Source organism: Podarcis bocagei, assembly GCF_964188305.1.
Source record: "Podarcis bocagei genome assembly, chromosome: 3".
NCBI lineage: Eukaryota > Metazoa > Chordata > Lepidosauria > Squamata > Lacertidae > Podarcis > Podarcis bocagei.
Genome location: NC_138127.1, coordinates 88,072,290 through 88,086,916, shown reverse-complemented (window position 1 = coordinate 88,086,916; position 14,627 = coordinate 88,072,290). Strand labels below are relative to the sequence as shown.

Sequence of the window (14,627 nt, the reverse complement as noted above, 5' to 3'; positions counted from 1 at the left end):
GACACCTTAACAACTTAACAAATTTATTATGGTGTAAGGTTTTGTTTTGTTTTTGCAACAACAGACTAACATGGAACTTCCTTCCAGAAATTCAGGTTGGTGGGGGTCCCACAGCAGAGGTGCTTCCCCCACTTCCAGAAAGTTACATTCCCATGTGCAAAATGTCACCAGAAGATTAATTACCTGGAGCGTGTCAGCACTACAAACATTGATCATTGTTGCCAATTTAACTTTCACATATTAGCGTGAAGAATCCTGGGTCATATAATTTTTCTGATAGCACGGAGAAGCACCTGTTTGCGACTAATGGTACAAATCTATTAATATCTACTTGGAAATAAGTCTCATTGCGTTCCATGGGACTGACATCCAGGCACATGTCTATAGAATTGCAGGTGGGCAGAGTAATCCGATCGGGGCGGGGAGAGGAAATGTCTGATGTGGGTTTTCTGGAAATTTCTATGCAAATCACAATTGGACTATTGCAATGCATTCTACATAGGGCTATCCTTGAAAACGGCCTGGATGCTGTATCTAGTGGAGAATGCTTCTGCCAGGCCATAATGCGGGACAGTGAGAAGTGATCGTAAAACATCAATCATTAAGGCCCTGTACTGGATGCCTGGATGATAAAGGGTCCAATTCAAGGTATTGGTACTGGTATAGAAAACTCTAAAGAAGGACCTATCACACTTTTCCTCTTGGCATGGAGATTGGCCTTTCACTCCTTGAATGGATGTACACACTGTCTTAAGTCAAGCTGAGGGCATAGGGAGAAGACTATGCCAAAGACAGCTGGAGGGAGAACACAGCCCTGTTTCACACCACTCTTTATAGGGAAGGCATCCGAGGATGAGCTGTCATATTGGATGGGGCCACGCATGTTCTTGAGGAAGGGCACAATCTTCTTGTGGAGCTTAGGTGGGCATCCTATCTTGGAGAGCAGTCCTTTTCGGCGGATGAGGTCAAAGGCCTTCATCAGGTCTCAGCAATTCTCCTGCAGCTGGCGCAGCGGGAAAATCATGTCGACTGTTGAGGTCTGAGCTACAAAGCCGCATTTCGACTTGGGATAGACCCTGCCTGCGAGCGACTGCAATCTTTTGAGAACTAAATGAGTGGAGGTTTTCCCCACAGTACTCAGCAGAAAGATTCCACAATAGTTGTTACAGTCACCTTTTTTTTTTTTTTTTGCAGAGGGTCACAATGCTGGAGTCACACAGGCCTTGTGACACGAATCCAGTCACAAGAGAAGGCCGCGGAGGTGTCCCATGAGGGAGGAGTTGAGGCTGGCTTTCAGTACTTCTGTTGGGGTTCCATCTTATCCTGAGGTTTTACCATATGCTTGGGAGTTGATGGTGTTCTTCATTTCATCCAGGGAGGGAGGAACATCCAGCTCTTCCATGACAGGCAGAATCTGGATACTGTCAACTGCTATGTCAGTGACCATATTTAATAATAATAATAATAATAATAATAATAATAATAATAATAATAATAATAGTAGTAGTAGTAGTAGTAGTAGTAGTAATATTTATACCCCACCCCAGCCACTCTGGGCAGCTCCCAACAGAGGACTAAAAACAGAGTAAAACTTCAAACATTAAAAACTTCCCTAAACAGGGCTGCCTTCAGATGTCTTCTAAAAGTCAGACAGTTGTTTATTTCCTTGACATCTGATGGGAGGGTGTTCTACAGGGCAGGTGCCACCACCGAGAAGGCCCTCTGCCTTGTTCCCTGTAACCTCACTTCTCACAGTGAGGGAACTGCTAGAAGGCCCTCAGAGCTGGACCTCAGTGTCAGGGCTGAACGATGGGGGTGGAGATGCTCCTTCAGGTATACTGGGCCATGAGTACAGTTCCCCATAGTTCTCTACCCATCACTTCATCTACTTGCAGTGGTCTGTGATGATCTCTCCAGGCAAGGTTTTCAGAGGTGTATTTTTCCCGACTGTTGGTCCAAAGGCTTTCTTCATGCCTTCATACATTTTGTGAGAGTTGAATGCTCCGACACAGCTTTAGCCCAAATGTAAACATTTTTTTTCCAAAAACAAAAATTTAAAAGAGGGTTATAGTTTCTAATTCATGGAAAAATCTGCTTAGATAAATTATTTTAGTGAGTAATACCCTTTGGACAATAGGCCAATTTAACAATTCATTTCATAAACAATTACTAAATTAAAAAAACCTGTCTCTGAATTTTTTTAAAGTTTGGTTAGAAACAGATAGGTAGTGGGCATCATAAATCACATGGGAGTAGGAAAATGTTGCGGGAAAAGTGTCCAAACAATTACTTTTTAACTCAACCCACAGTTTGGCATTGTCCCTGAGCCATGATGGATTGCGTGTATTAGAGGCAGTATTCTTTCCTTCACAATGTTATCCCATTATGCACGCAAAGCAATGTTGGCCACGTTATCATTAACAGAACATTTTTCTTTTTTCTTTTTAAAAAGGAGCTGTCTCCCTGGACACAATGTGTTTTTCATTCTCAGGAGCATGTTACGCAGCACATACTACAATATGCCAATGTGCAGATAAAGATGCTTCTTCCTGCACTATGTCTGAAAATTAAGAGAGATCTGGGAAACTTGAAAGTGTGCGGGAGGAACCTTTCCCCCCCTGCTGATGGATGCATTCCTTCGGGAGCAATGTGTTGGGGGTGGAGTTGGAACTGGCCGTGGATGGTGCCAGTTTTAGAAGGGCCATGGGTTTGCAACATTACAAGTCTCTTTCTCTCTCTCCTCCTCTCTCTCTGCCACCCCATCACTCTCTCTCTGTGCTACCATATCTCACATAGTTAGGCTGAGGGATGCAGTTCCGCACTCCTCACGTCAATGGAATAACTTCTCCAGAATTTGCAAATGTCTTCAGAAGCATTATAAGTCCTTTCCTTTTCAGAATGCATCCTATATTGATCCTAAATAGATGAGGGCTTAATATTGCAAATGGGCCATTGACAAGCAATTGACAACAGGCTTCTAACTTTCTAAATTTATTTTTTAAATGTGCAGGATTTCCCCCAGAAAGGGTAAAAAGGTAAGAGCTCATGGGCCATCTTGCTCAGGATTGTCTACACACTGACTGGCAGCAGCTCTCCAGTAATAATAATAATAATTTATTATTTATACCCCGCCCATCTGGCTGGGCTTCCCCAGCCACTCTGGGCGGCTTCCAAAAAAAAATATTAAAATACTGTAATACATCAAACATTAAAAGCTTCCCTAAAGAGGGCTGCCTTCAGATGTCTTCTAAAAGTCTGGTAGTTGTTGTTTTCTTTGACATCTGGTGGGAGGGCATTCCACAGGGAAGGCACCACTACCGAGAAGGCCCTCTGCCTGGTTCCCTGTAACTTGGCTTCTCGCAGTGAGGGAACCACCAGGAGGCCCTCGGTGCTGGACCTCAGTGTCCGGGTAGAACGATGGGGGTGGAGACACTCCTTCAGATATACAGGACTGAGGCAGTTTAGGGCTTTAAAGGTCAGCACCAACACTTTGAATTGTGCTTGGAAACATACTGGGAGCCAATGTAGGTCTTTCAAGACCGGTGTTATGTGGTCTCGGCGGCCACTCCCAGTCACCAGTCTAGCTGCCGCATTCTGGATTAGTTGTAGTTTCCGGGTCACCTTCAAAGGTAGCCCCACGTAGAGCGCTCCAGCACTTCAGACAGCAGTCTTTCCTAGCAGTGGCAAAGCATGGGGGCGCGCATGCACAGGGGCAGTTGCAAAATTGTTAGGGGGTGCAAAATTTCAGCACCTGGTACTGTTTCAATGCAGCTGTGTGCTTCCGTCACTGGACTCCAATGAAAACAGCTTTTCCATGTGAACCAGGAAGTGAGCTTTCCAGACAATGGAACAACTCTTCTTATCTCTGCAGCTGCGATCTCTGGGATGCCGTGGATGCCGTAAGGCAGTTGAATGCGCATGCGTAGTCTGCCCATTTCTCTTCCACCCCCTCCGCCCAGCCCTGGGAGCCAGCAACACACGCTACACCACTGTTTTCCAGCTTTGCTTGGAGACAGAGGGAACTGAACCTGGAATCTTTTGCACGCAAAGAATGTGCTCTACCACTGAGCTTAAGGCCTTTCCAAAAGAAATACTGTAAGCATTTTGAAGTTAGATTGAGGTCGAGGGATCCTGATCCATTCTCAGCCTCTGGGCAGGGTGCAATCATTAACTGTCATAATCAGCTGTCTTCTTAGCAATGGCCCAGTTCTGACAAGTCACCTTGTGAATCTCACATCTCAGATAAACCAATGTGCTCGAGAATACATCTTAGAGATGTGGGTTTGGATCCTAAGTTAACTCAATGAAGTTCATAGAATGAAAATACAGTCATACCTTGGGTTAAAGTCGCTTCAGGTTGAGCATTTTCAGGTTGCGCTCCGCAGCAACCCAGAAGTAACGGAACAGGTTACTTCTGGGTTTTGCCGCTCACGCATGCGCAGACGCTCCAAATGAAGTCATGCGCATGCGTAGAAGCGACGAATTGCGACCCGTGCACTCACAGACGTGGGTTGCGTTCTGCTCAGGATGCGAACAGGGCTCTGGAATGGATCCCATTCGCATCCAGAGGTACCACTGTATCCTATCTCCTCCTTCATCAGTCCTGGCTGAGACTGACGAGAGTTGAAGTCCAAAAACATCTGGAGGACAAGTGCCCTGAACTCTGCCACAATCCCAGGTTATTCAGCAGTGAGGTAGCTACCTTTTGTATGTGCCGAGTGATACTTTCAATTACTGCTTCACATGTGCTTGACATTCCAATTAAGTCTGGGCCCCGGAAAAGCCCTATGGTTGCATATCACTCCATCGCATTGTGTCTTGACAGTAATTCTCAAGTCATCGCCAAGCATCATCTGACAGAGGAAGTGACTAGAAAAACATGCAAAATAAATACAGCGCAAGATTGCATCAAATAAGAGATTCGCAAATCTTCATGCAGGGCAGCAAAGGTCTTTTGAGGATGTTATTGGCATGGCAGTGCACTTTAGGCATATTCATCATTTCAACGAAGCCTGGGATTTTCTCCCTGTTAATATGAAATATTCACGGCCGTAACTGTCTTGGTGAGGCACCGGGCTGTTTCTCATTAGCGGCGGTTGTCAAGGGGAAAAAAATGAATATGCTGCTGAGTGTTCAGTTTCTGGGAAAACGTGGTTGAAACCTGAGGAGCTCTCCCGATTCTGAGCTTGGAGTCAGATGTTTGCAGATGGGATGTTCCCCATTAAGTAATGACTGAGGGCCATATGGAACACATTACAAATCAAAATACTGATTGATGAAGTGCCTGTGGTCAACTTTCTACAGAAATGAGAAATTTGAATTTATTATCACATCAGCATGGGGCTGCTCTCACGTACAATCACATTCTGTTTGCCTCTACGCTCCCCACAAGCCTCCTACTTTTGCCCAACCCCTCACCCACCCCACACACTGAATCCCACCCCCCAATGCCTCAGATCCACTACTCTATGATAAACAAAACCTAAGTAGAAGCTTAGTTTCTGCTTTGGTCATTACGGTGATTTAACAGATCTGGGCCAAGTCAGGATATATGCCATCAGCTAGCAACACAGTAAAACTTTAATTTTTGTCTTGCTTTAGGATGCTTCCCCCCCCCCCCGTTTTATTCATCAACACATCACAAGACCCTTTACTTCAGGTGTGTATGGCTGAGCAAAGCTTAGTATTTGTTGTCAGGGATGGAAATCAATTGAGAGAAAAGGCATCCCTTTCACTCACCTTTCTGTTTCTGGGTGAGTGGGGTTCAATCTATGGCACCTCCAGTTAAAAGGATTCCAGGCACAGAGCTAGGAACAACTCTTGCCTGGGACCCCAGAGAGCTGGGGGCAGGTGGACTAGACCAGTGGCGCAGAGCCTGCAACTCTACCGGAGTTGCTGGACTCCAACTCTCATCAACCCTAGCCTGCACTGGCCAAGGATCAGGGAAGGTGGGAGTTATAGTCCAACAACATCTGCCGGTTCCTCACCTCTGGACTAGGCAACAGATCAGTGGTCTGTTCATACTGCTACAATCCTTATATTTCTCTGCCTTTCAGGGTCACAAGGCTCAGAGAGATTTGCTGTCTAGAAGAAAGCTTCAGATGTGCCTTCATCATCTCAACAGCTGCATTTTTTAATCATGCATTTTGGACATATTGGTAAGTGGAGTTATGGAAGCCATGCCACACTAAAGCAACCCAATATGGTATTTATGCATGTTCTAGAGCAGTGTTTCCCAAACGTTTTTGGGCAACGGCACACCTGCTTACCAGAAAAAAATCTCGCGGCACACCACCATTAAAGCCCCGCCCCCGTGACGTCAGCGCGCAGCGTCACGCCGGGAGGGACGCACAAAAATGAAAGTTTTTTCCCTCCCCCTTGCCGGGGTGGGAGGAGGCAGCAGAGCGAGGGCAGCTGAGGCGGCGGCGGCAGCTGAGGCGGCGGCGGCTGCGATAGCGGGCGGAGGAGGAGCCGTCGCCGGGAGTTGCTGCTGCTGCTGTTGCTGCTGCTGCCCGGACATGCCGGCCTCCTCCTCCTCTGCTGTCTCGCGCTCCTCCCTTTTGCGCGCGCTGCCCCGCCGCTCGGCACGACCACCGCAGAGCCGCCCCGGCTCGACGCGGATCCTCGCCGCCGCCGCCTCTCGCCGCCGCCTCTCGCCCGCCTCCCTCCCACGGCACACCAGCCGGTGTCTCACGGCACACTAGTGTGCCGCGGAACACCGGTTGGGAAACACTGTTCTAGAGATATCTGTCACAGTTCCAGTTGCCTTCCAGCTCATGGAGGGCAAACTTGGGGGCGGTCTCCTCTCCTTTCATACCCTGGTTTTCTAGGGTTCTAAAACATGTGAGGAGCTTGGATGCTTGCTGCTCCACAAGGTTGCTCTTCATGAGCTGGGACGCAACCTGAAGATTTATGAAAACTTACTCTACACTATTCTGAATATCTGAGATCCATTAGAAACATTTAGATACATGCAATTCATGTAATGCTCACCCAGAGTGCTCCAGAGTGTCCTTGGAAGGGAAAAGATGGCAGCCATATATAGGAAAATCTAAGAATTATAGAAGTGCAGACGTAGTACAGAAATAGAGCAATGCAAGGGGTCCCTTGATCCAAACTTGGGGGGTTTATTGACACGATTCAGCTTGTGGTGGTGGGGAAGAAGAAGAAGAAGAGTTTGGATTTGATATCCCGCCTTTCACTCCCCTTCAGGAGTCTCAAAGCGGCTAACATTCTCCTTTCCCTTCCTCCCCCACAACAAACACTCTGTGAGGTGAGTGGGGCTGAGAGACTTCACAGAAGTGTGACTGGCCCAAGGTCACCCAGCAGCTGCATGTGGAGGAGCGGAGACACGAACCCGGTTTCCCAGATTACGTGACTACCGCTCTTAACCACTACACCACACTGGCTCCCAAATCTCCCTGATGTACCTCATTATTCAACCCCCTTCACAGAGCTGATGCGCAGCCATAGTATTCAGGCCAAAAGTTATTCTCAGGGCTGGTTTACCCACTCCACGCGCAGTCTATGGGAAAGTCCCGACTTGTGCTGATTCTGCAGGCTTAGAGGCAGCCCCTCCAATCTCTTTATCGCATGCACAATCCCAGGACAGGTAGCATCTCCCTTGCAGTGCTTCAGGAAAAACCTGTAGCTCAGCTCTTTAATGCCATGCCAATCAAGCACAGCACGTTTTCTAACCCGACAAATCCTTTAGTCTAGAAAGGTCCATCAGCAGGCTCCCCCCCTCCCTCCCTTCCTTCTTTTTGAGGAAGAGGTTTGGGGATACTAGGTTTTGGGCTTGGTGTGAATCTGGGGACACTAGCCCCATGCACATTGTCTATAGCAAAGGTGGAGGAGAGAATGAGAAGATTGTATACCTCAAAATGCAGCAGTAAGATCCTCCTTTACTGCTGGGGGTGGGGCAATACCTAGGAGGATGGGGATCCTGCAGCTTTAACAGTTGTGTAGAAGAGGGAATTTCAGCGGGTGGAGCCAGTGTCGGACTAGTACATTTTCCCGCCTGAGGCTAAGGCCAACGTGGTGTCCCCATTCCACGTCCAAAAGCCAACCAAGGTGGCAGTTGGCTCTTAGTTCTATCAGAGACGTAGCTAGGTGATCATGCGCCCTTGGCAGAACTGTCCAGATTGCACCCCCTAGCCACAGACAAATGAGCTCTTCTTTCCGCCTCTCCTCCATCCCCCCCTCCACCCATTCAATTCACCCTCTATTTAAAACCATTTCATATGAGACAATAATCAATATTTATATTTATGGACATATTTTTAGGCGATTTTGTGCCCCCCAAATTGCCTGCACCCCTGGCAGGGGGCCCACCTCACCACACCCTAGCTATGGCCCTGAGTTCAATATTGGTGATGGGTTAGGATCCTCCACTACATCTGAGGGCTGTAGCTTAGGGGGTTTCTACCCCCCCTCTAGCACCAGAATCTGCTGCTGCCTGAAGCAACTATCTAACTCTGTCTTGGCTGCAGCTTGCATGAGGAGCTGCTCTATACCTCCTGAAATTCCCTCTTCTTCAAGAGTAAAAGTGCAACATCCCCATCCTCTTCTGAATCCCATCTCAACTTCCTTATGATGGTATCTTCCAAATTCCCACCATCAGGTGGATATGGTGGGCAGATCTGCAAGGAACAAATTGCAGCCCATTCCTTTCCATGCTGATTTGGAACGCCACCCACCATCTGATCACATATACAGTGGTACCCTGGGTTACAGACGCTTAAGGTTACAGACGCTTCGGGTTACAGACCACTAACCCAGAAATAGTATCTTGGGTTAAGAACTTTGCTTCAGGATAAGAACAGAAATTGTGCGGCGGCAGCGGGAGGCCCCATTAGCTAAAGTGGTACCTCAGGTTAAGAACCGTTTCCGGTTAAGAATGGACCTCCAGAACGAATTAAGTTCTTAACCCGAGGTACCACTGTAAAAGGTTTTACTTTGTGTTTTTGACAACCTCCATGGCTCTCCAAGTGTCCTGATCATCAGCCATGGGAGCTGAGGCTCTAGAGCAGCTATAGGGAACCGTGACCTTCTAGATCCTGCTGGAGTTCATCTCTCCCATCACCCCTGACCACTGGCCATGCTGGCTGCACTGGGTGCGGAACATCTAGGGTGCTGCTGCAGGCACTGCAACTATGACACCCAACGGAAGGCAGAAGGTGAGGGGCAGAGTGGGGTAGATACTGGATTTTGGCGTTCCACAGGGCACCACTGAAATTTGAGACTCCAAGACCTGCCAATGTTTATATTGCCTGAACCACCCTTGGATGCCTTTTTGACCCGTCCACATTCTGCACAGGTATGCAAAGCAACGGGGAACTGGGCCCACCTGCTGCCCCAGCACTGGAATGAATGAGGATATTCTTGTATACCAGTAAAAGCTAATGCTAGCCCTTGGCTGAAAGGTTAACATCACTGATGGTGTCACTTTCTTAGAAGCAAAACAAAACAGAGAGACTGATTAAAATGAAACACTTGCCTGCATCTCTTGACACAGCAGTGGTGAGTCATATGTGATCAAAACCAGACTCTTAGCAAAACCAGACTGCTGGTGCGTAACATCAGAAAGGTGGCAGAGCAGCTTTCAAACTGATGGCTGGGGGAGAAAAACCAATGGGAGCCGATGAGCATCCAGTTCAAGTTAAATGATCTCTACGGGTTGAGGGTCAAAATGTTTCATAGAATCTTTGAGTTGGAAGGGACCCAAGGGTCATCTAGTCCAACCGCCTGCAATGCAGGAATTTCAGCTAAAGCATCCATGGCACATGGCCATCCAAACCTCTGCTTAAAAACTCCCAAGGAAGGTTCGAGGAAGGCCCTCAGTCCAGAAAAACACAACTGAAATCATCAAGACATCAGGAGATCACAGCTAATTTGTTCCCGTGACTCCAGTGGGACTTAAAAGCACAACTTCCTTGCTCGGGTTTGGGAATGCAGACTTGCAGCACTTCCAGATCACCAGGTTTCTTTCAGGTGGGACTCAGTGGCATACTGGTCAATGCAAGTTGTGGGATTAGAGTTAATTGGGAGGTCTGTGCAACCAACTCCTTTCCTGGAAGAGGCTGCAATTAAAATTCTTGAGCATTTTGATAAGATTCAGCAGGAGATCAAGGGAAGGCACACCTGAACACCTGGATTCCCTGCCAGCTACAAGGGGTTTTATCATGGGAAAGCTGCTCAAAAGCCATGAAACCCATGAAAAATGAAACTAGATATCTCATATCCTGCATTCAAAGATAACGGAATGCAACCAAGAAGGAACAGAGATTTAATGGGGAAGACTCATCCTACTCTGGCATGATGAAAAAATTAAGAAACGGTCATTTCTATTCTGGACATTTTCATTGGCAGTGTAGAACTGGATTTGGATTGGGGAGATCTGGGAGAATGTTAGCACCACACTATCCAGCGAGCTCCCAGTGGGGAGCTGAGTTCAGCTCTCCCTTCTTATTCCCATTTAAGGGCAGATTTATGCTAGTTTGATCATTCCATCTCCCCATGATACCTCTAGGTCAGGGGTGGGCAATGTTTTTCAAACCAGGGGGAACATTTCATTCTGGGCAACTTTTGGGGGGTCATGTGCTAGTGGCAGACAGGGTGAAGCCTGAAGGGTGCAGATCAGTTGCTACAATATCTACATGGCAGAACGACACAAAGTTAATAAATAATAATACGGTGTGTTATTGTTTTCATTTGTTATGGTGTTATGTATTTTTATGTTTTTATATTGTAAACCGCCCTATGACCTCGGATGAAGGCAGGTGTAGAAATTTTAATAATGGTGATGATGATGATGATAGTGATAAATTAGTTTACAGGAGCTTCATTCTCACCTGTTGCTGAATGGTGTAGAATGGGGGACAGGGATGGGACAAATTAGGAATGCAGGTGGCGCTGTGGGTAAAACCTCAGTGCCTAGGACTTGCCGATCGTATGGTTGGCAGTTCGAATCCCCGCGGCGGGGTGAGTTCCCATCTTTCGGTCCCAGCTCCTGCCCACCTAGCAGTTCGAAAGCACCCCTAAGTGCAAGTAGATAAATACGTACCGCTTTATAGCGGGAAGGTAAACGGCGTTTCCGTGTGCTGCGCTGGTGCAGGCTCGCCGGAGCAGCTTCGTCACGCTGGCCACGTGACCCGGAAGTGTCTCCGGACAGCGCTGGCCCCCGGCCTCTTAAGTGAGATGGGCGCACAACCCTAGAGTCGGACACGGCTGGCCCGTACGGGCAGGGGTACCTTTACCTTTATCTAATTGTTGTCAGTCGGAAATGAAAGTCCCAGAAAGAACATGACACTTGGGTAATTCTTGGCTTACTCATTTCCATTGTCATCATCAATGCCACTACCAAGGAGTTTAGGTGGCCTAAGAAAGGGAGAGGACCCTCAGGCCCAGAGGCCAAATGTGGCCCTCCGCTTCTTTCTATCTGGCCCTCAGGACTCTCCTCAGGCCACACAGATTCCTAAGCTACACTTCTTGGCCGCCCTGCTTTGCACACACTATTGGAGTGTTTCTGCCTAGCTGGAGATTATCCCGGAATTCTGCTAGTGCCTCCTGCTTGCCTGGGTTCAGGACGGAGAAAGGGGTGTAAGTGTTTGTAGAAACCAGACTCTTCTAGAAATGCTAAACTTACATTTGTTGCTCTGACAACTTCTGGCCCTGGCCCTGCCTGTGACTGGTCCTTGGAAGGTTGCCGAATGCGGCCCTCGGTCTGAAAAAAAGCTCCCCACCACTAGCCTGAGAAATTGCAGTGAAGGTTTCAATCTGCATGGACCTTGTTCAGAGGACTAAGATGACTTAATGAATATGGAGGCTGTTGCATGTAGTTACCATATGAATAAATACCGTATGAATAAGTGGGGCTTCTCTGAGGTGCAGAGAAAGAAAGAAGAGAGGATATCTGAGGTCAGGCTTGTCTGAATAAAGAAACTTTGAACAACGGAGACGTTGGTTTAAGATTTGAGGAAAGTTTTTTAAAAGTGAGAGAATGAGAGTAAATGAAGCATAGTGGAATATTAGCGCTTAGCAAAGGAGGCCAGAACAGCCTGCCAATTGCTTCCAAAACACATGCAAGTTTAACTTTGTTGCTGAGGGGGAATTAGGGCCGACACCGCTGGAGTCTGACTGGAAAAAGAAAGAAAAGAAAGAGGTCCTCTTGAAGAACATGAAAGCTTTCCCCCTCTCCTGCCTTTTATTGACTTCGGATGTCAAATGTGGCCCTCGCCAGCAAGTTTCCACTGAGGTAACAAAGGTATGCAGGACTTCAATGGGGATTTGGTTCTCTCAATTAGAGTTGGAGGGTCACTTGCTGGCAGGGCGTGGGCCTGCTGGAAAAGAAAGCAGCCCCAAGCAGGCTGCATGAAAGCAAACATTTATTATTATTTTTTTAAGGAGGAGGGAATGAACTTTTTTTTAAGGAAGTGGGAATGAACAAATGTCACCAATGATTTTACTGATAATTACACCTAGCAGCGAAGTCAAGAAAGCAGATTTGAACTGATATTAAAAAGGACCAACAACAACTTTCTTTCCTCTATATAAAAAAAGAAAGAAAACTTTTCAGCTTTATACCAATGACCTCTTGGAAAATATATGAGAGTGGCCAGTGGATGTCTAGAAGTTACCATAAAGAAGTTGCTTTTTTGCTAAGTGTGTGGAAAAAAGGAAGCTATTGTATTGTATTTGGGCAATATTCATTTCCATGCTCAAGAGTCGAAAGTTCCCAGTTGCCTTGAGGACATTAATTCTGATGAAGTTGTAAGAATGCCTTATACAGTGTTGGTGTATTTGTCCGTCTGGTCCGTGGTGACTGGTGCTCATTGGAACTGATAGGGCAGAAGGCAGGGAGACAGACCATGGCTACAGAGCCAATGATAGGCAGAGCCAACCAAGGCTGAATCTACACATATATTAAAAACACTGCGAAAATGCTTTTTTAAAAAAGAAGTTTAAAATATATATGGAATTTGCCATTAGCTCACCAGCGCCATCGACTGTCACATTTGTATTGTGGTTGTTTAGTTGTTTAGTTGTGTCCGACTCTTTGTGACCCCATGGACCAGAGCATGCAAGGCACTTCTGTCTTCCACTGCCTCCCACACTTTAGTCAAACTCATGCTCGTAGCTTCGAGAACACTGTCCAACCATCTTGTCCTCTGTCGTCCCCTTCTCCTTGTGCCCTCCATCTACACCAGTGTGGTGTAGTGGTTAAGAGCGGTAGTCTCGTAATCTGGGGAACCGGGTTCGCGTCTCCGCTCCTCCACATGCAGCTGCTGGGTGACCTTGGGCCAGTCACACTTCTTTGAAGTCTCTCAGCCCCACTCACCTCACAGAGTGTTTGTTGTGGGGGAGGAAGGGAAAGGAGAATGTTAGCCGCTTTGAGACTCCTGAAGGGGAGTGAAAGGCGGGATATCAAATCCAAACTCTTCTTCTTCTTCTTCTTTCCCAACATCAGGGTCTTTTCCAGGGAGTCTTCTCTTCTCATGAGGTGACCAAAGTATTGGAGTCTCAGCTTCAGGATTTGTCTTTCCAGTGAGCACTCAGGGCTGATTTCCTTAAGAATGGATAGGTTTGATCTTCTTGCAGTCCATGGGACTCTCAAGAGTCTCCTCCACCATAGTTCAAAAGCATCAATTCTTCGGCGATCAGCCTACTTTATGGTCCAGCTCTCACTTCCATACATCACTACTGGGAAAACCATAGCTTTAACTATACGAAACTTTGTTGGCATGTCACATTTGTATAATACACTACACTTAAAATGTTATTTTTGCAGCTGTATAGCTGAGTCCCAATTCTAGTTTCCTCCCCATCCTCCTCTCTGCTGTGCTCTACAAGGACCAAGGAAGAGGGGGAAGCTGACTTGAACTGGTTATAAGATGGTGGGAATGGTGGTGGGAGGGGGCTGACTATGAGCAGACTGAGCTTGCATACCCTCCAACATGTTTGGATGCCCCAAAATGTGTGTTTTTGCTTGGCCTTCTATAGCTGATGACCTACTCCCTGATTTGAAAAAAACAAAGTTTGGCTGTGCTTTAAAATTTGGGTAAATAAAAAAGAAGCTGTCATTCCAAACCTTGCAGTTTGCTTTTCATGTTAATCAGAACCACATCAGAAATGTATGTTCTCTGAATTAAAGAAAATGGAGGGGGAATGACTGGGTCAGCTGCCAATGTAATTTGCTAAGAGCGTGGAAAACAAACAAACCCCGAAACAAATAGTTCTAAATTTAAATAAATTTAAGAAGGCTTGTGACTGATCCACTATTAAAAATCCATTTTAATAGTTATAGCTTATTTTCTTTAATGAAACTACTTAGGGAAGTATTGAAATGCAATAATTAGCCTAAAAGGCCTCATTGTTTATGTCTTTTGATCACTGTAGCTTTTTGGCAGAGCAGTGCAGCATTTCAGTATCCTTGAGAGGGATGAGTAGGTTTTTGACTGCCATCCAGGGCTTTGTCAGTAACAATATATGCCTATGATCCTCAAGATGTAGATAGATATCATCTTATTTCCTCTCATCAAATGCTTTCATAATAAATGCACTTTTTGTTATGTTATGTTATACACTGTCCAGTGAGTTCCTGGAGAAGCAAATGACTGAGAGGGGGA

The 14,627-nt window shown here is 46.6% G+C and overlaps 1 long non-coding RNA gene across 2 annotated transcripts in view; it reads left to right on the top strand.

Moving 5' to 3' along the window:
* The window catches only part of LOC308582731, a 78,556-nt gene that overhangs the window by 42,368 nt on the left and 21,561 nt on the right, over positions 1-14,627 (top strand). The window contains exon 3 of one of the 2 annotated variants that reach the window (XR_014005818.1): positions 1,195-1,456. The exons of the other annotated variant lie outside the window; for it this stretch is intronic. This is a non-coding gene — a long non-coding RNA (uncharacterized lncRNA). Of the gene's footprint in view, positions 1-1,194; positions 1,457-14,627 lie in introns of those variants that run through there. 2 annotated transcript variants of the gene reach the window in all.